At 34.8% G+C, this 25,571-nt stretch overlaps 1 protein-coding gene across 2 annotated transcripts in view; it reads left to right on the top strand.

Moving 5' to 3' along the window:
* Window positions 1-1,538: 1,538 nt before the first annotated feature.
* LOC120767627 (WD repeat and FYVE domain-containing protein 3) overlaps window positions 1,539-25,571 on the top strand; it is a 45,093-nt gene continuing 21,060 nt past the window's right edge. Inside the window, exon 1 of one of the 2 annotated variants that reach the window (XM_040093785.1) lies at window positions 1,539-1,714. The gene's annotated coding sequence lies outside the window, so the exon portion shown is untranslated. Of the gene's footprint in view, window positions 1,715-25,512; window positions 25,553-25,571 lie in introns of those variants that run through there. The other variant, XM_040093786.1, reaches the window with a different exon arrangement.

Raw genomic sequence — 25,571 nt, 5'->3', positions numbered from 1 at the left:
TAGACACAAACCTTTTGGTTTCAAATAAGTAGAAGATTTTCTGAGCTGCTTAAAATTTTGCGCTGATTATTAGGGTTGAAACATTAAAAATGAAACGAGTAATATTTATAAATAATATGTAATAAGTAATGTATGTATAAAATTATTTTTTCATAGAATTTTTTGTAATTAAGTCTGTAATCGCAATCATTTCAAATATTAGGTCAGTTTAGAGCTCTCAGAAAGGCCTAACTTTTGAAATTGTATATATTTGTATTTGTATAGCTCTTGATCTGATCTTCGGAGTCATTCTACTTGAGAGGGTCTCGACGGGCGGCAGAGATTCTAGGAACTCATATTTTCACCAATTACGATTCGACTGGCATTTCGAGTTTTAGTATAGCTTCGTACCAGATGTTCCACAAGTCTGGGCCTAGAATGGATCTTTGTGCTGCTCCTGACGTGACCGCTATCTGTCGTGATTCCTCTCTAATTTTACAAAGCAATTTGCTGTTACTAAGGTAGCTCCGCACCACAGCTCTGTGGTAGTCGGAGATTTTAAAGCTTTTTTTGAGAGCATCCTCATATCCTCCCATCTAGCGCTGTTCGGACATCTAAAGTCACCAGCAACACTATTATTTTGTATTTATGTCATCTACGCTGTGCAGCTTTTATACTTTCAATGACGCATTTTATAGCTCCTACAGTTGAACTCTCGGGTCTAAGCCTTGTTGTCTAGTGGAAAGTCCGCCAGCTTCGTTGATAGCCGTTTCTAGTTTGGATTTAAGTAGTCTTTCATAGAGCTTTCCCGCTGTGTCAAGCATGCATAGTGCACGGAATGCAGACGGCAAGTTGGGATCTTCTTTTTCCTTACTTATTAGCACCAGCCGTTGCTTTTTCCAGCGTTCGGGGAATATTCCTGCTTCGAAGCAGGCGTTGTATATATTCAGTAACAATGCCGGTCGCCTTGCAGCGATTTTTTCAGGATTTCTGCTCGGATCCCGTCTGGGCTAGGTGATTTGTTGGCCTTGCGCTTGCCAGTGGCTAGTTGCAGCTCTACGAGGGTAAACTAGGGATTTGCAGAATAAAATGAATACACAAACACATTCATAAGCATATAATAAATTTTTATTTTTGCTTATACCAACTTTGGTAAGGAATAGTACATCAAAATAACAGCAATACACTCTATAATAAATAAAATGTTTTATTTTTATTATTTATTAAATTCAAATTAATTTAAGTTTTATACTATTTCTTTAGCTTTGTAATTATTTCTAACACAAAAAACACATCAATAATTTCTGAGATCCCAAAAATTTTTCACATCAGGCAGCACCAATTTCCTCCGACATTGCTATTATTTTGCTCGTAAATCGTAAACAAAGAAGAAAACAATGAAACGGATTTACACGCTAAAGCAGCGCCACAAAGGCTGAGCAAAGATAACAAAACAAAACAGCTGACAAACGTCATCAGCGCACTGACAGCGCCACCAACGAACGTCAAACGAAATGGAAGCGAGAAGAATTCATTATTCGCTTTTTCGTTGACGCATTTGGACGTTTGGTCTGCGTCGTCGCGCTAGTTTACACAAAAGGTGAAGAAAAAATGTGAAAAAAATTTGCAAAGAAGAAAAAATTCACAAAATGTTTTCAGAAAATATAATAAAAGTCTTTAAGCAAATATAATTTCCAGCTGCGCATTGCTACAGTGGTTACATTTGCAGTTGAAAGTGAGTAAAATTGCAGTGCGAAAAGGGGGCGTGTGTATGTGATATGTGGCGTTGTGCTGTGAAAATTTTCACCTCCTTTGTTTGGTTGGCCGGATGGCAGCCAGCAAATTTTGTGTATTTCTTACAATATTGAGTGGTGATTTGCAGCGACCCGTGAAAATTAAGGCCTCAATTGGTGCTTAGAAGTGTGGCTTTAAGCTAGAGGCTTGAATTTTCGTTTAGTGGAAGTCAGTGTTTTACAGTTACGCGGATGGTGTCAAACGGAAGCAGTCGTGCTCACACCAATTTTGCTGGTGTCGCAAGAAAAATCGATAAGCGGCTCAGAAGTAAAGAAAAAAACAACAACAACAACACCAACAACTAAAAAACAAAACAAAGCAAAAACGCTCGTGAGAAATACGTATGCAAAAGAAAATACGATGATAATCGTGCGAACGTGCGTGCAATGACAAAACAACGCAGACAGGAAGGTGTTGAGTGCCTGTGTATGTGTGTATGTATTGAAAAAAAAGGAAATGAAAGCATGTACCTGCTGAAATCAAAATAAAAATGTGAATGAGTGCACAGAAAAGTATGCAAATATGCTGGAGGGTTGAGTGCTATCGTCGATTTGCTGATTTTATAGACGCTATATTATTATAGAGTATGTATATACACGTGTATGTGTGTATTAAAGCAATAAGAGCCATTTGGTTCGAAATTTACTTTTTTTTCTGCAGTAAAACCAACAAAGCGCGCCAGCAACGCTTGAGTTTCCTGCGTCAGGATATTAGAAATGTTGCAAATAAAGTGTTACAAGTGCAATATTGTCATTGTAAAAATAACAAAAACAACAAAAGTATTTGAAAATGTGTAACAAGTATGAAATGAAGTGAAAACGTCACAACACATATTGTCTGGTGGGTGGTAATGGTGGCACAGGGCCAATGATAAAGAAGCTGTGTATCTGTCTATATTATAGGCACACATACAAGAAGTGATAAGCTGCTTTTATATACACATATCTACATATGTATATGTATATTGGCATACATATGCATCTACATATATGTATGTATATGTATATTTACGAATAAGTGCGACTTCTTGCCATAATTTCGTTTAGCTGGTTGTGCATACGTTAACACTTAAACCCCTTTTGCGTCGTAATTTCACACTTTATGATTTATTGTTTTCATTTGAGCTGCTGCTGAGTGCTGCTGCCGATAACAAGCTGCAAGTATATCAATTTCAGTGATTTTAGCTTAGATAAATGGCAACATTTTTCATGATAAGTCAGTGGGAGGAGATTAAATTATAGAAATAAATTTTAGTAAAAATAAGTGAAATATATTAATATTATGCATACATATTTATGTATGTATGTACATATGTACATATGTATGTAAAAAAATATCAAAAACTAAAAAGGTATACATTAGTTAGATCTAGATCACGATAAGTATCGTTGAAACCGTGTTCGCGTTTATAATAAGTGTGGAAAATATTGAATAATTTTGCACTGACATAAATATTGCAACAAATGGGGCCTAGACATTGTCCGAAAGAATGCGGAAAACCTAACTACACATTCTTAAATGCATATTATTAGATAATTACTTCAGAAATAAGACTCATCGAGCGTAACATGCCATCCTGGTCGTCGGAAAGCATTGTGGCACAGACGTTAACGCCACGTTGTTTTTCGAAAAAAAATAGTGATTTTAGACCAAAAGTGTGCTTTCACTTTACTAGACCCAAAAGATCTTTCAAAATGGTTTTCACTGATCCTTTCGATATGCCAACGATACCGATCGTGGATTCTCAAGCACCAATTCCTTTATTTTATTGACGTGTTGATCATTAGTTGATGTTTTTGAATAATTTGTACCAATCAAAAACACTTGCTGTTCTGATCATTTCGGCAACAGAAATTTGATTCCGCATACAAAGTTTAATGGAACTACTTTGTTGAATAATTTCATTCATCGGAAAAATCGCGGAATGCGATTTATGTACTTCATAAATACAAGCGTATACCAAACTTCTTCTTTACTGGCTTTGGCGCTTACGCGGTTTTTGCCGACTTAAATTCTCTTCCGAGGCCGATGTTTACTTTTCATTGGAGGCGTTTCTTACGTGGCGGATCCCAAACCCAGCGCACAACCCTATGGGGATGTTTCGCCTTCTCACTTTAGCTCGCCTTCGAACGGATCTTCTTAGGCTACCCAGAGGATACTTGGTCTAAGACCAGAAGTCGTGAGCTGCTTGTGCCATATGTACAAAAAATGGTTTCTGGCCACTCTCAAGTGAATGACAATCAGATACCATTCCTCACCTGCGTGAACTTCTTCACATGACTCCATCGGCCGCGTATACTAAACACGAATGATTATTTTGATGTTACATTTAGCACAGATGTTGTATTGTCTGGAAATCTTACTATTTTTTGCGCAGTCCGGATTATATTTGATCAGATGCTATTTTTTCTGCTTTTTCATACATAATTAATATTATTTTTCTACTCTCAAATATCCTGCTCTCCGTTTCCTCTGCTTTTACCGCCGTCCGAATTAATTTTCTTAATCAAATCATTGCCTACTAATCACTTATAAAGCCCAAAACACAATTAAGCCATTAAAAGTAATTTGTTGCCGACACTAATGGCCACAACTAATAACATTTGACCTTGGATTTGATTCGCTTTCAGTTTTGCATTGAGGAAATATGCAAAGGGGCTGAAGTGAATGTGTGAATATGCTATATACTATATCGGATTATGTATTTATGTGAGTACTATATATGTATCTATGTATGTATGTATGTATATAGGAAGAGACATATTAATTTCAACTGCTATGTATATATACGTATGTAGGTAAATGACTAAATGCATATAAAATACATATACTTACATATACTTGTATGTACAATATATACATACCTACACTATACCTCGTTGACATACTTCATATGAAAACCGAACAAAATATATTACATACTAAAAGGCTAGCATGCATATTAACTTTCGACAAATAAAAAAAAATTAAAGTGACTAAACCGTCAGCAGATTAGTTTCAGCTGGCACTACAAGAAACATGCATATCTATTGTGCATATACATACATACATATGTATGTATATATAGTGAACTAAGTCTTTCGGTAGGCATGTTCCCATTACACCTTTCGCTCTTCACTTAAGAACCGCACGCAGACACACACACACACATCTAGACTCAGCCTTACTTCGTCTTCTACTTGCCGGTCATTAGTTTGACCCAAATTTGCTTAGCAGCCAGCCGAAAGCAAGCAAAAATGCGGCGTTGTTGGAAGTTATCAGCTTGATGGCATTGGAACAAGCTCGCCGCTGTTCAGCAATTCATTGAAGCGATGCTGCATGAAATGTTATACATGTGAATAAGCTTAACGGCACAAGTGTATAGTATATGCTAGTGATATACTTTATACCGTGAACAGGGTATATTAAGTTTACCACGAAGTTTAAACCCGGAAGTAAATATGGGAGACTAGTCACTCGGTGCTTGAGATATCGATCTGATATTTGGTTCCGATAATTTTCTCTCCAAGAAGATACTCACCTGTTGGAATCGCTCTTTTCGGACCGCTAACGCATATGGCTGTCATACAAGCTTACGGATCTAAATTATGCCTTGTATGGAAAACTTTTTTATTTGTCGAGGTATCTTCACGAAACTTGGGATGGATTATTAGTAAAAGCAAACTTACAGTATCCGAGCAAATTGTTTTGATCGGACCATTATTGAATATAGCCGTCATACAAAGAAAAAGAATCAAGTGCTTGTATGGAAAACTTTTTTATTTGATGAGGTATCTTTACGAAATTTGGCATAGATTTTTATCCAAAGCAGATATATAATCTCCGAGCAAATTGTTCAGATCGGGCCCCTAATGCTTATAGCCGTCATACAAACTGGACTTTGGCAGTCAAGTGCTTGTATGGAAAACTCTTTTATTTACCGAAATATCTTCATGAAATTTAGCAAAGCATATTGGCCAAGGTAACGGTACAATATCCCAAGGTGTTGTTTACATCCGACCGCTGTATAATATAGTTGTCATACAAACTGAGCTATCGAAATCTTAACCTTGTATGGAAAACTTTTTTATTTCACAAGTTATCTTCACGAAATTTGGCATAAAATATTGTCCAAAGTTACAGTACAATCTCCGAAAAAATTGTTCAGATCGGACCACTATAGCATATAGCTGCCATACAAATTGACCGATAAAAATCAAGTTCTTGTTGGAAAAAATTTTCATTTGTAAAGGGTATTATTGTTTTTCTTGCTTTTTTTAATTTTGTTGTTGTAAACTACTTTTTTTCTAGCGCACTGGTGGCTGGTACAGCACACTTCAGACGACTGTTGTAAGTGAATTAATTTTTATTTCAACTAATCCACTTCTGTCGGTAGCAAATCAAGTCGGCAATTTGTGTCATCATTCAAGCGGACAGCTGGTGCCTTTATTCATTCATGAAATGCTGATTTGAAGAAGGAAACTCATTTTGTTTCATGCGATTTTTTTCTTGTTATTTAAGTGACTTAGTGGCACACAGCGATACATTTATTATGTAGTATGTACATACATACACATGTATGTATGTATACACATAATTGTATTCCTGTGCTTAACCGCCTATTTTCCCCATCACATTTCAACAGCTGTATTTTTTCATTGTTGCTCGCTGTTTCGCCGCACAGCACAGTGACCTTTTTTGTTTAAAATTTTATTTTTTAGCTGTCTCGTTTGTTCGCGCTTGACGCGTTGCGGTGTCATTGCCGCCACATGGCTTTTTATCACTTGGGTTATGTTCGTTTTTTGCCCAATTTTCGCAATTTTTTGTTGTTGTGCTTGCGAAAAATACTTGTGAAACTTTCTGCGGGCATAAAAAGCGGAAATTGTGGTAAACAAAAATATATTATGTATGTATGTATGTATGTGTTAGGTGTGCAAGTCGAAATCATTGGAAAATTTTATGCAAAAATTCGCATTCGAAATGTATATGTACACGTTTTGCGTATATTTATGTATGTATGTGTGCATATGTGTTAATACTATATATTATTTGCATATTATGTTTATTTGATTTATTAAATGCGGTGTTAGTGTAGCACCTTGAATGAAATTGAATTAAGTCTGATTAAAAAAAGTCAATGCTTTTGACGTAGACAAATACTTGTCATATGTGAAAGAAACAAACAAAAAATTAAAATAAAATAAATGTATGTATTATACTTCACTAATATAAAGTTTCTCCATACAAAGGCTGAATTTCGATCGATCAATTTGTCTGACAGCTACATACATATATGCTATAGTAGGCCGATCTGAAATTTTTTTTACCTAAATTGTACCGTTACCTTAGAAAATTATTTATGTCAAATTTCGTGAAAATATCTCCACAAACAAAAATGTTTTCCATACAAAAGCTTAATTTTGATCGTTCAATTTGTATGATAGCTACATGCTGTAGTGGTGCGATCTGAACAATTTACTCGAAGATTGTTCAGTCATTGTAGAAAATTATTTATGCCAAATTTCGTGAAAATATCTCCCCAAATAAAAAAGTTATCAATACAATGACTGCATTTTTGTCGATCAGTTCGTTTGACAGCTATGTGCTATAGTAGGCCGATCTGAACAATTTGCTCGGAGATTGCACAGTTGTCTTAGGAAATAATCTGTTTCGAATTTGAAATTATCTCCTCACATAAAAAAGTTGCCCATATAAGGACTTGATTTTACTCATTCAATTTGTATGGCACCTATGGTATAGAAGCCCGATACCTTTTGAGATTGTTGTCTTGCCTTGGACAATATGTTAGCATAATTTCAGAGCAATGTTTCACAAATTACTTTATGGATGATTCCGGAGAATTTTGTGTATCTCAGTACTGAAAAAAAGTTATTTAAAAATTTTCGAACGATAAATAAGAGTCAAAAAGTTCTTTATACAATTCGCAATAATATAAAATCTTACTCGATTTCCCGCTTTTATATTGGGAATCACTTTATACTTTCAAAAAATAGCATTTCACAAGAAAAATGCAAACAACGGTAAAAGATTGCTGTGGCTACGCTAATGACTTATAATAAAACAAAATGTACACCGCAATGTGAAAATAAATGTTAATTGAAAGTAAAAACCAAACCACAACAACAATAAAGTTGAAAACAACAATGCAGACTATAAAGTTTTGTTTGAACACAAAGGAACAATAATAAAAGCCATATCGGAAATTGCTAACACACATCTCGATGTTAGGTACATACATATGTACATATACATATGTATACAAGTACTTACACACACATGTTGAGGCTATAAAACAACAATTGAGCGATAGATAAATAATATTGTAAATTGCAAAGCGATGTGCTGTAGCTACAAATTTATTTTTGGCTTTCAGGTGCGGCGACAAAGTCGGGAATGTAGGTGCCTAGGTGCATGAATATGTATGTATGTATTTATGTATGTAAATGGGTGGGAGGTAGAGCAAAGTAATTGTGTTAAATAAGGAGCTGAGTTGATGAATGCAAGTGAGTGAAATTTATGAAATAAATTATAAAATTAAACAAAATATTAATATAAAATAAAAATACGGATTAAAAGTATGGTTTAAAAAAATAAAAATATAAAAATAAATATAAAAAAATTTTAATGAAAGAAACTTAAAAAAATATTAATAAATAAAATAATAAAATAAAAATACTGAAAATATTAACTAAAAAAATTATAAAGGAATTTATTTTAATAAAAAAATATTAAAAATTAAAAATTATTAATAAAAATATATTAAAAAATATAAACTTAAAATGCTAAAGAAAATAATTTTTTTTTAAATACTAATAAATAAACGTATTTTTAAATTTTATAGAAAAGATTTTTAAAAAATATTAATATAAATATATAAATAAAATATTTAAAAGTATGATGTAAAACATTTTAACGAAAATAAAAAATAGTTCTAACAAATATTTTTTTTTTTTAATTTTCAAATAATTGTTTAATTTATTAATTTTTATTTAAAAAGTAAAAGTAAGTAAGTAAACATTTTTTTTTGAATAAGATCGGAAGAGCAAAATGAAATTCTAAAAAAATATAATAGTAATAAATGAAAAAAATATTAATGATATTCAAAATTTAAAAACATATTAATAAATAAAACATTAAAGTTTTAAATAATTGTTTTTTAATAATTTTAATTTTTATTTAAAAATAATAATTCCAATAAGTAAAAAAAATTTTAAGTTTTTAAAAAATATTAATAAAACATTAAATATAATAAAAGAAATTATTTTATAAATAAATAAAAATATTAAAAAGCAGTTACGGAAACGATTTTATTGAAAAAATTTTATTCTAAAAAATATAATACTAATAAATAAAAACAAAATTTAAAAATATAAAATAAAAATGTTTAAAGAAAATTAAAAATATTCTAAAAAAAATAATACCAATAATTTGCAAAAATTTATAAATCATAAAAGGAAAGTTTTTTAAAATATAAATATTTTGAAACAATTTTATTAATAAGTAAAGAATTTTTGAAAATTTTAAAAGATTATGTTACTAGAACTAAAACTAAAACATATTTAAACATAAATAAAATAAGAAAAACTATAAAAATATGAAAAGTATTGGTGTAACTTTAATATAAAGGTACTTTCCTTACTTTCTTTTAATAAAAATATAATTAAAAAGAATATAATACTAATTAATAAAAACAAAATTTAAAAATATAAAATAAAAATTTATAAAGAAAATAAAAAAATTTTCTAAAAAGAAGTTTACTAGTAAATAAAAAAAAATCTAAAAAATTATAAAAAAAGAGTTTTTAAAATATAAATCTTAAAAAAATTATAATAATAATGCTATTTTTTTTTTTTTAAAATATTCTAAAAATATTTAAAAATATATATTATTTTATATTATATTATAATACTATATTTTATATTATTAATTAATATATTAACTGTGTAAAAATATTAAGTCAAACATTTGCTATTTTGGCTTTCTTTGACCTTGACTTGTCTCTTGACCTTAAGCTTGCCTTTATGAAAAAAGAGTTACCACAAGTCTTTGATTCAAAAGTGATAACTCACATTAAAACCTTATTTCATTATCCAGTATGGGTATCCATAGAAAACCATAGAAAACTTTTTATAACATTTTGCCAAAAAATATGTTTCTAGAGTTGCCACCCTAACAAAATTTCCAAATAGATAAATGTCTGAAAATTGTACATACAATACTCTCATATATGTGTATATTAAATAAGAATTTTGTAGACCTTGTTACTAATAATATAACTTTATGAGGCTGCCCCTTTACTTGAATTTAAACAGTAAAATATTAGTTGAAATCTTGGAATAATATTGTGTTTGTCGTGTTCAAGTGGAATGGGTTATTTTGTTAATTTTTTTTTTTTTTTTGAGCTGCTACCCTATCAAAATTCTTAATCGATACATTCTTTTGAAAATTAAAAGACAATTTCAATATTTATATAAAAATAATTAATTGTGTAAGCAATGTTACTAATTACAACTATTATGAGTTTATGAGGTTATCTCCTTATTAGAAATTGAAGCAATAAATGATAATTTAAAATTTTGGAAAAAAATCTTGTTAAAAAACTATTTTAAGTGACTATCACTAGGCCATAATTAGACTACAAAGAAGATGTTCATTTGCGGGAACCGCCCATATCGGACCACTATTGGACATATATAATTGTCATACAAACTGGCGTAGCAAAATCAATGAGGTTGGAAGAAATAACCAAATAATTGTTAAAGTAATTTTGAGGAATGGTTGACAGTTCTTGGTCAGATAAAAATCCAAAAATCCGGGGCCGTTCCGATTACTTAGACCTCACCGTCGTGTTAACGGAAATAATCGCATGATTCTAAGAGTTTGGTGAGGGATTTGATAGGCATTGAAAAACTCTGCTTGACCCTTTGTATACTTATGTTTCGAGAAATGTAAGAATATAGAAATGAATATGGACTAATAGAACATATCTTATTGACGAAATCAAGCCTTAGAAATTCTTGAGCTCAATTATAACACGCGTTTAGTCTCAAAAGTCCTTTTAATTGCTAAATTTGAGACTTCCAAGAGCAATCTAGAGAGTTTGTCTTTGAAAGTACCTAGCAAAACTTTACTTTAAAGTGTTTCTTATTGTGAATTTGATGTCAAATCATAATCGACTTTGTGAGGTAATGTTCTCTGATTATTTGAAAATCCCTTAATGCCGCTAGAAACAATCATAAGAAGACCCAGCGACCTCAAAATAAATAATTATCACTTTAATGTATTATTAAATAAGAAACGTTGCCACCCGTCTATATTTCCAAGAACTTCATGCTTTCTTCTTATAAGTATTTTTTGCCATAGTATGATTATGGCATTATGGCTTGTGAAGATTGTGGGTCATAAGTTCAATGAATATAAGTATATAATAATACAAGTAAAACGAATAATTATAAAATATATACTTTCAAGGCCATTAAGTGTTAGGTTGAGCCATCATTTTCGTTTGGAATGAATAATTAAATGAAGGTGGAAAGCAAAATACCGAAAAAGTTAATCTGGAGAACTCGCGTGACATCATTGATAGCAATTTATTGCTTCTCGTCTTTTTTGTTGTGTGTGTATAAGTCGGATTTACTCATAAACAAATAGATTTATATACATAATTGTCATTTTTATTGCTTGAGTTGCAATCCAACACGTTTGTATTACGCAAACTAGATGAGTTCAGAAAGTTGGAATAGTTTATTCGAAATATATTTTATTGCAATTTTGATATATAAAAATAATACTATACATACTTATCTACATATGTATGTCAACCCTACGCATTTTATCTCACTTCCCTAAAAAATAAAATAAACAAATTAACTTAATTCGCAGACATTATGCTGCCACTTTTAATCAAAATGATTGAGCACTACTTAATTGGGTCTGTGACCCAAAGCTGTAAAGATTCTATTTCAGCGCACACATTGCGATTATCAATATGTATGTATATAGTATAAATGTATTTGTATATATGTACCTATGAATATTCTTACTTGCATGCTGATTATTTAAACAAATAAATATGCGAATTTATTTTCATATTGTGAAATTAGTAAGATCACTCCAAATAGCTAGACTTGCCACAGTAAGCCATTCTAGTTAGCTAAGCGCTATAAAGCGCATATCAAATGAGCGCTTGAGTTTTTAAGAGCGAACACATGAGCGTGAATTATCCGAATGTTAATGAAAGCACCCTCTAGGAAAAACGAATTTAATCCATATAAGAACTTGATTTTGATGGGTTGGTTTGTTTGGCAGTACTATGTTTTACTGGTCCGATCTAAACAATTTATTTGGAAATCTTAGTGTTGCTTTGAACAATAGACCAAGCCAAGTTTCGTGAAGATATCGGGTCAAAAAAAAAAGTTTTACATACATGAATTTGATATTGATAGTTCATTTTGTATGGTAGTCATATACTAAAGTGATCTGATAGCGTCGGTACCGACAATTAAGCAGTTTCTTTTCTTCTTTTTTTCTACTGAGGGACTTTCGAGTAAATATAGAGCAACAGACGAACATGACTAAATCGACACAGCTCGTAATGGTAATCCTTAATAAAGTGTGATACATTGCGAGGTGCTGTACTTTTTTAAAGAAAAAACACATAAACTTTAAATTTAATGGGGAGTGTTTATTATTATCCGAAAGAACATTCCTTGGCATTTATTTTTTGAAGATTATCTCATTCAAATGTTGGCCGCGGCTACGTCTCAGATGGTTTATCCGTTGAGTCCAATTTTCGATGACTCGTTAGGAAATTTCGACTGGTAACTGGCGTATGGCACGTGTGATGTTTTCCTCCACGACTTGAAACAAGATCGTCCACATAGACTTTAGACTTTACATATCGCCACAGGAAGAAGTCTAACGGTGTGATATCACACGAACTTGGTGGCCAATCGATCGGTCAAAAACGTGTAATTATCTGCTAACCGAAGTGTTCTCCCAATACTTGTAAATCCATTGATTGATGCAATGTCGCCGAGATCACGAGCTTCAATTTCAGGCTTCAAATAGTACTTTATCATGAGCGACAACGGCCGCCATTGACGGTTATATTCTCATTTTTGATGAAATGTAGACCGATGATTCCATCGGGCCACAAACCATACCGAAGCGCTGTTTTTTCGTGATAAAATGGCAGGTCTTGAGCCTCTTCAGATAACTCTTCCTCACAAATGCGTCAAATTTGCCTTGTTTACATACCTAATGAGGAAAAAATTGGCCCCATCGCTGAAAAAATTTGGCGGATATTCTTGGAACTTTTCAACAGCCCATAGAGCGAAGCAATGTCGCTTGGGAAAGGCAAGCGCCTTCAGTTTTTGCACAAGCTGTAATATACATGTAATATACATGCGCTGTTCAAAGTATAAAAATTTGACATAAGGGGAAATTTTAGATTATTTATGTCCTTTTTACGATAGTCCAGTTAAGTTTTTTTTGCTTTGAGATGATCTACATAACCGAAAGCATAGAACTTTCATCACTTCCATAGAAGGCGACCTTGTTTAGAGATTCCCGAGTTATTCAGCACGGTTTTCTATATACACCTTCACTGAAGTATCTCTTTAGAACTTCCCGAAACGAAAATACTTAAATCACTTCGGCTTTTTTAATCGATGACAGAGGTCAACTCCCGTAGAAATCATTCGAGCAGGATTTAACACTATATAAGATTAAAAAAAAAGAAAAAAAAGTAAAATATTACGGAAGGCCTTTGGTGAGTAAATTATGTGACAAAAAATGTTTAGATCGAGAACGCTTTAAAGACGAATCGCGCTCTGGCTGGTCATCTACCCTCTGAAGTCTAAAACCAACGTATAAAAAATCAAAGATTTGATGCTTGAAAATAATCGATTGACAATTACAGAACTCACTGAGAGTGTTGGAATATCACTTGGCTCAGCGCAAACGCGTCAAGTCTCGATGCCAAAATTGTTCAAATATACCTATGCATTGCTTCTTCACGACTTTTTTTGTCAAAGGCTTCACTCATATCGTGCCGCATCCACCGTATTCGCCTTAAGGGACGCCGTTTGGTCACGATTGAGGAGATGAAAACTGAATCGAAAAAAAGTCTATTCCGTCTGTTTCGAGAACTGGAATGAATATTGGTTGATTTGGAAGAATAAATAATGAATTTAGGTTTTATAAAAAAGTTCACATTACTTTTTGTTCATAGTAGTACATCATAGAATTATTGTAGGAACCGAGTATTATATATATTGACACTAGGTCTCCGGTGTGCTCGAAATTATTCGCCTCAACAAGAGTATAGAACGTTTTTGATACCAAAAATATCCAAACTACAACTGCCTAAGTGCGATAGAGATCACGCAGATCAGTCCCAATTCCTAATCTAACTCAACCTCACTGTATTTATTGACAACGCAGCTTCGCTATGAGGTGCTAAAAGATATGAAGTGTTATACAATTTTAATGGAGATTTTTCAGGTGTGTATAGAATGCACTTTCAGAATCGACTGACCATGAAATAATGGGGTTTACAATAAGAGTGCAGCAAAAGTTAAGTTCAGAAAACGGTTTCGGAATCAATGAAATTCTTCATTCCTTTGAAAGTACATTCGATGCCATTATATTATAAATGGAACTCGATTTCTTTTGCATGGCCACCACGGGCACGCTTGCAAAAGTCCACACGCTGTACCCAATTCTCGACGGTTTTCAAGCATGAATCGGCCGATACTGCTTCAATTTCACGTTCGATATTCGTACCAAGTTCATCGCTCGTCGCTGGCTTGTTGGCATAGACCATAGACTTGACGTAGCCCCACAGGAAGTAGTCAAATGGCGTCAAATCGAACGACCGAGGCGGGCAATTGACTGAGTCATTTCGTGAGATAACACGTTCACCAAACTTGGTTGTCAATAAATCAATTGTGATATTCGCTGTGTGGCTTGTGGCGCCGTCCTGTTGCAACCACATATTGTCCAAGTCCATATTATCCAATACGGACCACAAATATACGGCCATCATTGAGCAGTAGCGATGGACTCATGGAGTACGTGTGGATTGCTGCCTGACAAATAACGCATATTTTGCTTATTGTCGAAGCCATTCAGCCAGAAATGAGCCTCATCGTATAAGATGATTGTTGCTTGTTGCTGCGCCAACTCACGAACAAATGACGATTCTGGTGATCAAGCGGCTTTAGTTCTTGCGTCAATTTGATCTTATAAGAATGTGGGCTAAAATCTTTTCGCAAAATTCGCCACAACGACGTCGGAGAGACCATAAATTGGACGTAGCGCTCATAAAGTTGGGGCCAGTGACTCCGAATTTCGGTGTTCGGCCCCTATCGGCCTACTTTTGTAGCGTCCCTACTCGTGTCCGCCTAAACTTAGTTGGAATCTCACATGTAGCAGCTACTTTCCATTTCCTAGCGGGTATGCTCGTGATTCATGAATAAATTTTTTACGCGCTTTATTATTATTCTAGTCAGGCTGGTTTCCACCACGCCAACAACGATAAATAAGTGAGCGATACTTTTTCATGAACAAACACCGATTGTTTATTTCAATTATACTGCTTAGATTCGATTCAACAAGTGCGAGTAAAAATCGCTGTTATTGCTGTGGGTGTTTTGACGCATCCAATTGCGTAGGCGCTACAATTGATTACACACAGTTACGTAACATAGTATATACATATGTACTTATTTATTGGCATAGGTGTGAATACCTAGAAGCTTCCTGATAAGCACTTGCGTATGTATGTAAATATGTCATAAGCCCACGTTTTCAATTTATTTTAAATTGTTTTAATTTCTTTGTGTTTGTAAGAATGTGCACATATTTACCGTAAATCACAACAGCAACACCTAAAGCTGACTCATCCGAATTTGTTAGCTTCGTTAGCTGTAAATTGGCTTGTGTTAATTTAAATGCTTGGGTACTCCTATTGTACTAAACCGGTTGGTTTTACCGGCAAAATTTAGTTGCATTTGCGTGACTTCGTGTTTTATGAAAAATAAATAAATTATGTAGCTCAATTTTAGTTTTGAGTTCATGTCCGAGTCATAACAAAACCGCGGTGTTTATAAGTATAAGCAGTATTGGCTTTGCCCAGGTTAGATATAACTTTTTTTCACAATAAAAAGCTTCTATAAGTCCTTTGGAGGCGGATTAACACTATAAGACTCGTCCAAACTCCTTGGAAGCATACAAGATTTGGTTAAGGACCGTTTTCTCACTGTTTGGTTAGCAGCCATCTATCAGTTAAGACACTGAGAAAACGGCCATAAGACTCTTATTAAAAAGTGTTTAAACTTGAAAAGGAATCTGTTGTGTTGTTATAAAAGGTGATCCATTTCGACCTTTTTAACGAAAAAACACGGAAAAATTTAGTTTGGAATGTTCATTATCATTCGAATGAGCATTTTTTGAGTGACGCCCGTGATGTTTTGCTCCAAGGTCTGAATTGAAGTGGGATTGTCCGCATAGACTTTAGACTTTACATATCCCCAGCGAAAAAAGTCTAACGGTGTGATATCACACGATGGGCTATTCGACCGGCCCAAAACGTGAAATTATCTACTCACCGAAGTGTTCTCTCAATAAATCCATCGATTGATGAGATGTGTGGAAAGTGACGAGCTTCAAATTCAAGTATCAAATAGTCGGATATCATGTCGAGATAACGGTCACCATTGACGGTAACGTTCTCACCTTCATAATTTTTGAAAAAATATGGACCGATGATTCCACCGGCCCACAAACTGCACCAAAACCGTTTTTTTTTTCTGGATGGAATGGCAGCTCTTGAATCTTTTTAAGTAGCTCTTCGTGCCAAATGTGGCATAAATACATACCCATAGAGCCAGAAATAAGCCTCAAAGCTGGACAAAATTTGGCTCGAAAACATCGAATCTTCTTGAAACTTTTCAAGAGCCCATAAAGCAAAGCGATATCGCTTGGGAAGGTCGAGAGGCTTCAGGTTTTGCACAGTTCTTGCACAAGCTTTTGTATACTTTCAATTTAAGGTCTCGACGTAAAATGCACCAAGTCGTTCCATGCGTCAGTCCGAGTTGCTACAGACGGCGTCGAATCGACTCTCCACGGTCTTCGTGTACACTCTCTGCTATGGCTACTATAATTTCTTCACTGCGTACTGGACGTGGTAACAAAACTCCCAACGCGTGTTTTAGCAACTCCCCTTTCCCTATGCTCTCTTCTTTCAATAATTGTTTGAATGATTTTCCAGTTAAAAATGTATTTGAAGCGCCCCTTTGAGACTTTCTACAAAGAATTCGAAGAAAAATGTATGTCCACAGTCCTAGAAAGATTTTCTACAATACCAAAAACAGAAATCAAGTTCCAGTTCTCATAGAAGGTCACTACTAATGAGGAATTGAAGCAAAAAAAAGGCACTATTATGTATTCGAAAAATTAGGTTAGTATAAGTCTACTGAAACTAAATCCATAATTTTTCTAATAGAAATCTTCAGGAATCTACTTATACCTCGAATTGCATACGTGCGATCAAATACACTATATGACGTTTGTACTGAAAAAACTACTCAGACGGTTTTGTAATTACTTGACTCGGTATTGTTTGAGCGTCAAAAGTAGACACTAGCAAGAAAACAGTCCATATTTTACAGTTTTCTTCGATAAAGTGGAAAACGATGAATAGTTCTTGATCCTGGTTCTGTAACAGCCAAGCATGTCCAATCTCGGTTTCATTGATTCCGTTCCGCTAATTTTTATGTCAAAAATATGTTCTGGAAAGCCAAATGTCGAAAATATCGATAAAACAATGGAACTCTGAGATTCCTATCGTCATGTAAGCACTGTTTCGATCACCAACGACCTATGTAGATATGACACAAAAACCGTTTGAAATCATTTAAATGAGGCTGAATACAAAAAGTAGTTCAATATATGGGAACTACATTCAAAAATACCTCATGTACTAAATTTCTATCTACGAGTAGCTATTGAATCGCAATAAAATTTATACATTTGGGTTGAGAATAGTTAATTTTGACGAAATGTGGCTCGCTTATGATAAAGTCAAGCGAAAACGGTCGCGGGCGAGCGGTGAGGCGGCGCAAACAATGGACAAGCAAGGATTGATGGTCAGGAAGAAACAAACAACGTCAGATCTCACATTTCGATAGTGATTTGCTGAAAGCAACGGGAGCTTGGGTGGATATCAAAATCTGAAACCATTTCACGGCACCACAGCGATTGTAACTCGCTTGAAGCTGTCGAAACTTGGTTAGAAGGTCTTTAACCACCTATTTTACATTATAGGCTAAAAATTCGCCTCAAGCGAAACTTGTGAAAATCAACTATCTCAGTTTTTTGCCATTAGGCACGAGGGTTTCTATGAGAGTGCCATTATGAAATTCCCTTTTAAATGCCAAAAAGTTATCGACAAAACAGTATAGTTATATTCGACTTGAATAGTATAATTTTAACTATGCTAAGGCCTTATACCTTAAATTTAATGCAAATTTTATATTTTTACTAGGCCTTATAATAAAGTTGCTGTGAACCAAATTATATCGATCTACCATATATACTTTTGAAAGTGCAGTTATGAACACCGGAGTGCGAAAGTCCGACATAACTCTATCTATAATGCTCTCAACATAATGGATCCGCATTCGTGTAGAAAATGTCAAACAATAGAATTCACAAACTCATTTTCTTTGCTCTACCGTTAGATAAAAGTGCTTTCGTTTGCTATCATACAAAAATATCTGTGTACATAATCGTGAACACAAACACACAAACAGAGTTTCCCACTCCGCTTGGTTGCGCCACTTCCGCTGGCGAAGTAGGTAACTTATGTAACAGTACCTACTATGTCACCAACAATAACGAATTCACTATATAAACAGTGTTTGTAGGTACACATAATATGTAAATATAATGAAGCACGTGAATTTTATAAATTCAATTTTCTTGACAGCAGAAAGAAGGCAACGAAAAAGAGTATTAAGGCGCTTGGTGGAGTGTGGGTTCCAATAATAACTAAATGCAACTTCTTGTCGTTGGGAATAATTTTAATCAGGCCATTATTTTATGACAATTTCAGTTATGACATGCACATGCAGTGCACAGTACTCGTGTGAACTTTGGGCGGCTTGAATTGCATAAAATGATTTTCAATGCGGAAATGCCATGAGAAAAGCCTTTATGGGTGGCTGAAGAAGATATGCTCGTGCATAGCTGTCTGGCGGATATTATCAGGTAAAACTTATGTAGTTCCCTTCACTTTTAAAGTATAGAAAGAAAAAGAGTGTGATAGAGAGGGGGATATGGAAAGGCAGAAAGAGATATGGAAAGGCGAGAGAAAGAGATAGTGAGAAAGAGAAAATATCGAAAAAATGGAGCTAGAGGGAGACAAAACGAGAATGAGACAGAACAGATGAGTAAAATTGTATAGTAAATTTTCTCACCTGTTCTGACTTCAAACTAAATTTTCCTATAAATTGCAGTACAATGTTAAATGCTTTACTCGAATTTAGAATATTCCCGTAAGTAGTAATTGTCTGATTTCTGATACGATCTGATCATTTTTATTACGCACGACAAAAGACCACAACAAAAACTTCGTTTGCACCAACACTGTACTACTCTTCCCAAATACGAAAGCTTCCATATAAGAATTTGATTTTAATCGGTTCCTTTGTATGACAGTTACATATATGCTATAGTGATCCAAACTGAACCATTCCTTCAGAGATTGTATCTTTGCCTCAGATAATAATTCATGCCGGATTTCTTGAAGATATCTCGTCAGATAAAAAAGTTTTTTAGCACTTTATTTAGATCGATCAGTTTGTATGGGAACTATATGCTATAATAGTTCAATTTGCAAGATTTCTTCAAATAATGTACAATTGCCTTGTATAATCACTCAGACCAATTTTCGTGAAGATATATCATAAAATAAAAAAGTTTTCCATACAAGCACTAGAGTCCGACTGGTCAGTTTCTATTGCAGCTATATGCTATAGTGAAGCGATATCGATGATTCCAACAAATAAATAGCTTCTTTGAAAGAAACGGACGTGTGCAAAATTTCAGTCCCATATGTCTAAAACTAAGGGGTTAGTTCGCGTATATACTGACGCACCGGCTAAATGGACTCAGGTCGTCACGCTGATCACTGATGTATATGAGTATGTACGTACATACATTCGTAAGGTCTTCTACATTTCCTTCTAGGTATTTCAAACTTCGTGTCAAACTTCATAAGCCCCGTTGAGGGTATAAGAAAATCAAATCCCCTTAACTCCTCCATCGCAATTACAAGCTTTTGTTTTCTCATCCAAAGTTGGCAGCGCATTGTGAAGACTGACTCAGCGCCTATGCAATCCCGTCTTTGTGGCATAATTAACAAACAATTGTTTTCTTCGCACACAATCGTTTGCAATGGTCATACTGTTTCGTATACGCCAACGACACCCACTAAGCTCGTGTGCAGTGCAACAACAAGCGCTGTGGCTTGAGCAACAGCTGTCGATCAGTGGGGCAGTAGTAAAGTTAATTGCAGAAAAATGAAGAAGAAGAGGAAGCTTAAGCTGGCAGGTATGCCGTTATATTGAGTAATCGAAGCGGTGCGGAAAGGTAATTATTTCCCAGTTTGTGGAACGTATATGTGGAATTGGAGTTTTGGTTGGCTACAATTAAGAAGTGCTAGAATTTGCACTCTGTGGGCCAACTTTATGCTCTACTGCGTTTCTTCACGGTGGATTTAGCTTGGTAGTTACTTGTGAGTTTCAAAAAGTTGTTCTTTTTTTTGCTTTTTCATAGAATGTACATAAATATGTATAATATATTTCAAAGTATTCTATAAAAATTTGAAGTTGAACCGACGAGTAGTTTCGGGGAAATCTTATTTGTAAAATAGTTTTAATTTTATCTACAAGTAGCCCGAGGCATACATATTCCGTCTTCATCGCACTGGTCTAACTCTAGGGTAGTGTCTGTTCAGGCTAGTTCATCTGCTTCTCATTTGCCAGGAATATCACTGGTCCTTGAAGCCTTTCCAAGTTTATCGTGGAGTTTGATATTGGATACACTGAAAGATCAAAACATTATTTCTCTATATTCAATGAAACCTTACGACCCGGTATTGATTTCAAAGCCGCTGTATATAAAAGGTTTTTTCATAGGGATGCTACAAAAATACCGATAGGAACAGCAAACGACGCCATATTTTTCCCGCTCTTTTGATATTTCTCTTCAGTAAGACTTGCCATTGCATCATCGAAATATTTACTACCTCAAAAAAGAGTTGAAATTAATAAAAATTTGTACCGAAACTCGGAGTCAGTGGCCTCAACTTTAAGAGCACTATTGAGTCACCATTGCATTACGCAAAAATTACGATTTGGTGCGGCTAATGGGCCGCGGCGGCATCATTGGATTGTACTTCTTCCGTGATGATCAAGACCGGCACGTTACTGTGCATGGAAGTCGCTACCGTGCAATGATAACCGAATATTTTTGAATGATATGGCCCTGGACAATATTTGGTTCGAAGAAGACGTCGCCACAAGCCGCACAATGAATGTCACAATCAATTTACTGAAAACCAAGTTTGGTGAACGTATTATCTCACGAAATGGTCCAGTCAATCGGCCGCCTTGGTCGTGCGATTTGGCTACGTCGAGTCTATGGTCTATGCCAACAAGCCAGCGACGATTGATGAACTTCGTACGAATATCGAACAGCAGTGTCGGCAGATTTATGCTTGAAAACAGTCGAAAATTGGGTTTAGCGTCTGGATTTCTGCAAGCTTTCCTGTGGCGCCCTTGCAAAAGAAATCGAGTTCTATCCATGATAGCATCGAATGTAGCGCTCTTATTGAAAACCCCGTTGTAAACACATTTTTTTGTTGTATGCACACTCTTTGTCCGAACAAGAAGGCTTTCTTTAATTACAGAGATCTCCGTTTGAAAGACACTGCAGGGGTCTGGTAATGCAATTTTTGTATCTAATTTTGCTGAAAAAACATCACCTCACACTCGGTTAGCAAGTTTGATCCCATCCGTAAAGACAATACGTTGGTCCCTGTCTGTGATATTGTGTTGAAAGGAAGCTTGCTAAGTATTTGATATAGTCCCTTGTTTATAGGGATGATTTCCTCATTTGGTCGTAACTTCGCTGTCAGTTGCTGACAGATCAAGTTTGATCTGTAGGCAGTAAATTTTGGCATCTTTCTAAGGCTATTAGTCTATAGCAATAATTAATGTCTATGTTTTTGGATTTGATATCATTTTATGCAAAAAAACCTTCCTCAGCGGCACAGAACTTTTTTCGAATGTTCTCCTGGAGATCGGATACTGGATCAAAGGAATTTTTTAACAGTTAAGTCTTGCTCATCGCCACGCACCTTTCTCGAAGGTCTTTCTGGAGGTCAGCTACAGTATCAAAGGAATTTTCAAAAAGAAAAGTCTTCCTTATAGCCATCGAAGATCTTCCTAGAGATCGGCTACAGGATGAAATGAATCCAAAATTTTTCAAATTAATCACACATTATTAAGAAATATAAAATTCTGTAAAATATGTTTAGTACTTGTCTAAGCTTTTCTTCTCAAGTACTACGTTGAGGCCAACAGTTATTCAAGTCTCAAACTTTTTTCTAACTTGCAAGTAGATCTAACTTCTTTTTGTCCAAAAAGGTCAAGTTTATTTTTAAAACATATTCATATGGTGATCTTTGTACTTTGGTTATGAGAAATGTAACTCAATTTATTACGCAGCTTTTCTGCCAAGTCCAACAGCTTGCCATAACCACAATTACTGTGTAGAAAAACATACAATTTATTGGAACTTTGTGCAGCGAATGCAGTGCACACATTGAGAGTAATTAATTTAGACTTAATCAAGTTACACATGAGACCACTTTTCATACACACAGACACATATACATACATATTTATTTGAAATATGTTTAACTAGAGCTTATGTACATACATAAGTACTAAGTTGTGGGTATGAGAGCCGCCTTGGCTTAAATCAATTTACTCGCTCACGTCACAGGCACGCAAACAACGCAGACGTCATGTCACAGCGTAATTTAGTCGCCGTTTCAGGGGTAACGCATATGTTTGTCGTCTGGAAAATTAACATATTAAAGTCATTACATGCAGTCAGGCTTGTGATAAGATTACTCAGCACGACTGTAACTAGTAGTTGGTGGCTTTAGAGCCTGCGGGCTTGAAGTTGATTATGCTATTATATAAGCAAAGCGCTAGACTATCAAGCCAGTGGTATTATATAACGGTATTCAAGAGTTCTGTTGACATGACACTTAGGTAGTACTAAGGACCGTTCCTGATACCTAGAAAACCTTCCGATTCCTCAAAGGGACTTAGATGGTCTTTGCTGTCTGATTTAGTATGCCAGAATTTGGAAATTGGCTGCAGTTAGCCTTCTATGCCGAACTAGAGACTTTAACTGCCATTGTTACGACTTCCAAGTTATGACTGTCAACAGTGACGTTGGAGCTAAGTCAACTATTTGTTTGATGATCGGAGATATTTTGTCTTGCCCTCGTTCACTACCAGACCCATTTGCTTCCCTGCCTTATCCAGTTTGGAGAAAGCAGAGCTAAAGTCCAGTTGTTGAGGTCAACAATATCAATCCAGCACTCTTATAAAAATAGTTTACCTCTCGATTCAGCGTTGCAGCTCGAATTATTTTCACCAGCGGTAGATTCAAAAAGTCGCTCGTTAGGTAGTCGCCTTGTCTGAAACCTCGTTTAGTATCGAACGGCTAGAAAAGGTCATTCCCAATCCTGACGGAGCTTTTGGTATTGCTCAACATCGGTTTACACAGCTGTATTAGTTTTGCGGGGATACCAAATGCAGACACAGCGGCATAAAGGCAGCTCCTTTTCGTGCTGTCAAAGGATGGAGTCATGTCAAGAAGTTCAAGCAAGTGATTAAAGTTCTTTGAACGCCTTTCACGTGGAAATGGCCAGGCAACGATTATTTTACATATATGTAGCTCAAGCAGCTCACAACTTCCGGTCTTAGAACAAGTATCCTCCAGGCAGCCAAAAACATCCGTTTGAAGGCGAGCTAAAGTGAGAAGTTTGGGACCCGGTACCTAAAATACACTACGAAAGGAAGAAAACAGTCTCGGATGAGAGCCCGCTTTTGATGACACTCCTTTAGTCGGTTATAAAGTCAGACTGTTTCTGAAATAACCTCGAAGCTGAAGTTTTACACTCAGATTACTCGGCTTTTTGGAATGTCTATAGAAGGCATAGTCACTTTAAACAGTTCCAGTAATGAAAATTTCCGGTATCCCGGTATTTTTAAGAAAACAAGAACTTAGACAGAGGAAGAATAATTTTGTAATCTGAAAACTTCGGTTTCAATTGAAGAGGCTAACGAAGCTGTGTATTCATCCGACATATGTATAACGTTCAATACCTGTAAAACAGACACTTTGGACCAGATCGATTGAGCACGAGATTGCTGCTGGTGATAGCGGCGAAAAGTCTCAGTTATGAAGAAACGCACACAAGCATGCAAACTTGCAAATTGCCTTCAAATACTACTAAGTATTTGTATTATACAAAACATAACGAGTTATGCGCAGAGCTGGTTGCTGCAAGTTGCAAATTGTTATGGCAGCTGGCAATATTAGTAGATTTTTAGCCACAAAATGATGATGTTGATACGACAAATTTCAAATTTTTGTACTTTTAATAGAATTTTGTTAAAAACATTTGGAAAAAACACATGTGGAACTCTTGTGAATAAGTTCCACTTGATACAGTTATTAACATATTGTAAAATTTTTCAAAATTTTGTACAATGCTTATCACTGATATCGTACTATAACAAAAAAATAATATGTGGATCGGATTTGACTAAGTTCCACATTATACAGTTAATAATATTATGTAAAATTCCTTATGATTTCATACAACGGATGGGACTGATATCGTATTGAATTAAACAACTCACATGTGGAACGATTCTGATTAAGTTCCACATTATACAGTTATTTACGTAATGCAAACTTTTTCAAAACGTCCTACATTGACTATAACTGATATCGTATTAAAGTAGAAAAAAACATTTGGAACTATTTTGATTGAGTTCCACAATAAACAGTTACTAACATGATGAAAAATTCCTCATGATTTCATATAATGCATGTGACTGATATCGTATTGTAATAAAAAAACATGCCATACTTGCTCTTAAATTATACTTTTTTGTGGGACAAAAATGCTTTCAGACCATTCTTATTTATCTCTTTTGTTTTCGCTTTCAGCATATTGCTTTATGAAAAAGACCAAATCTCATTTCATTATATTGAAATCAATATCATTCTCCATGAACTCGCTTGGCTTCTCGTGTTGGTGACTTTGCCACGAACGCGGTTCGCCACAAGAGTATTAACTTGGTATTTCGCCTGCTTTTTGATTTTATTCGCGATAGTAAATATTGACAGCGCTATGAGGGTAAAATACCATATGTACACAAGAGATGGTAGTATATAATTTACTTTTATTTTTATTGCTTTATTTTTGTATTTTCACACACATTTAACTTTAATCCGCTGGGAGTGAGTCCTGCAGTTTGTATGAAAAGCACGAATGTAGAGTTTGTGGAGTGGAAACTTGTGCTTGCAGCTAAGTCCATGCAATTATTATTTGCTTAGGGGAAAATATGGGTGACTAAGTGCTTGAAAACTCCACGAAATATATTTTAAACTGGTAAACGCGCCTGTGATAT

This window comes from Bactrocera tryoni, chromosome 2 (genome assembly GCF_016617805.1).
Source record: "Bactrocera tryoni isolate S06 chromosome 2, CSIRO_BtryS06_freeze2, whole genome shotgun sequence".
In the NCBI taxonomy this organism is placed as follows: Eukaryota; Metazoa; Arthropoda; class Insecta; order Diptera; family Tephritidae; genus Bactrocera; species Bactrocera tryoni.
Note: the sequence above shows the minus strand (reverse complement) of the source record. Positions and strands in the feature narration are given on the sequence as shown.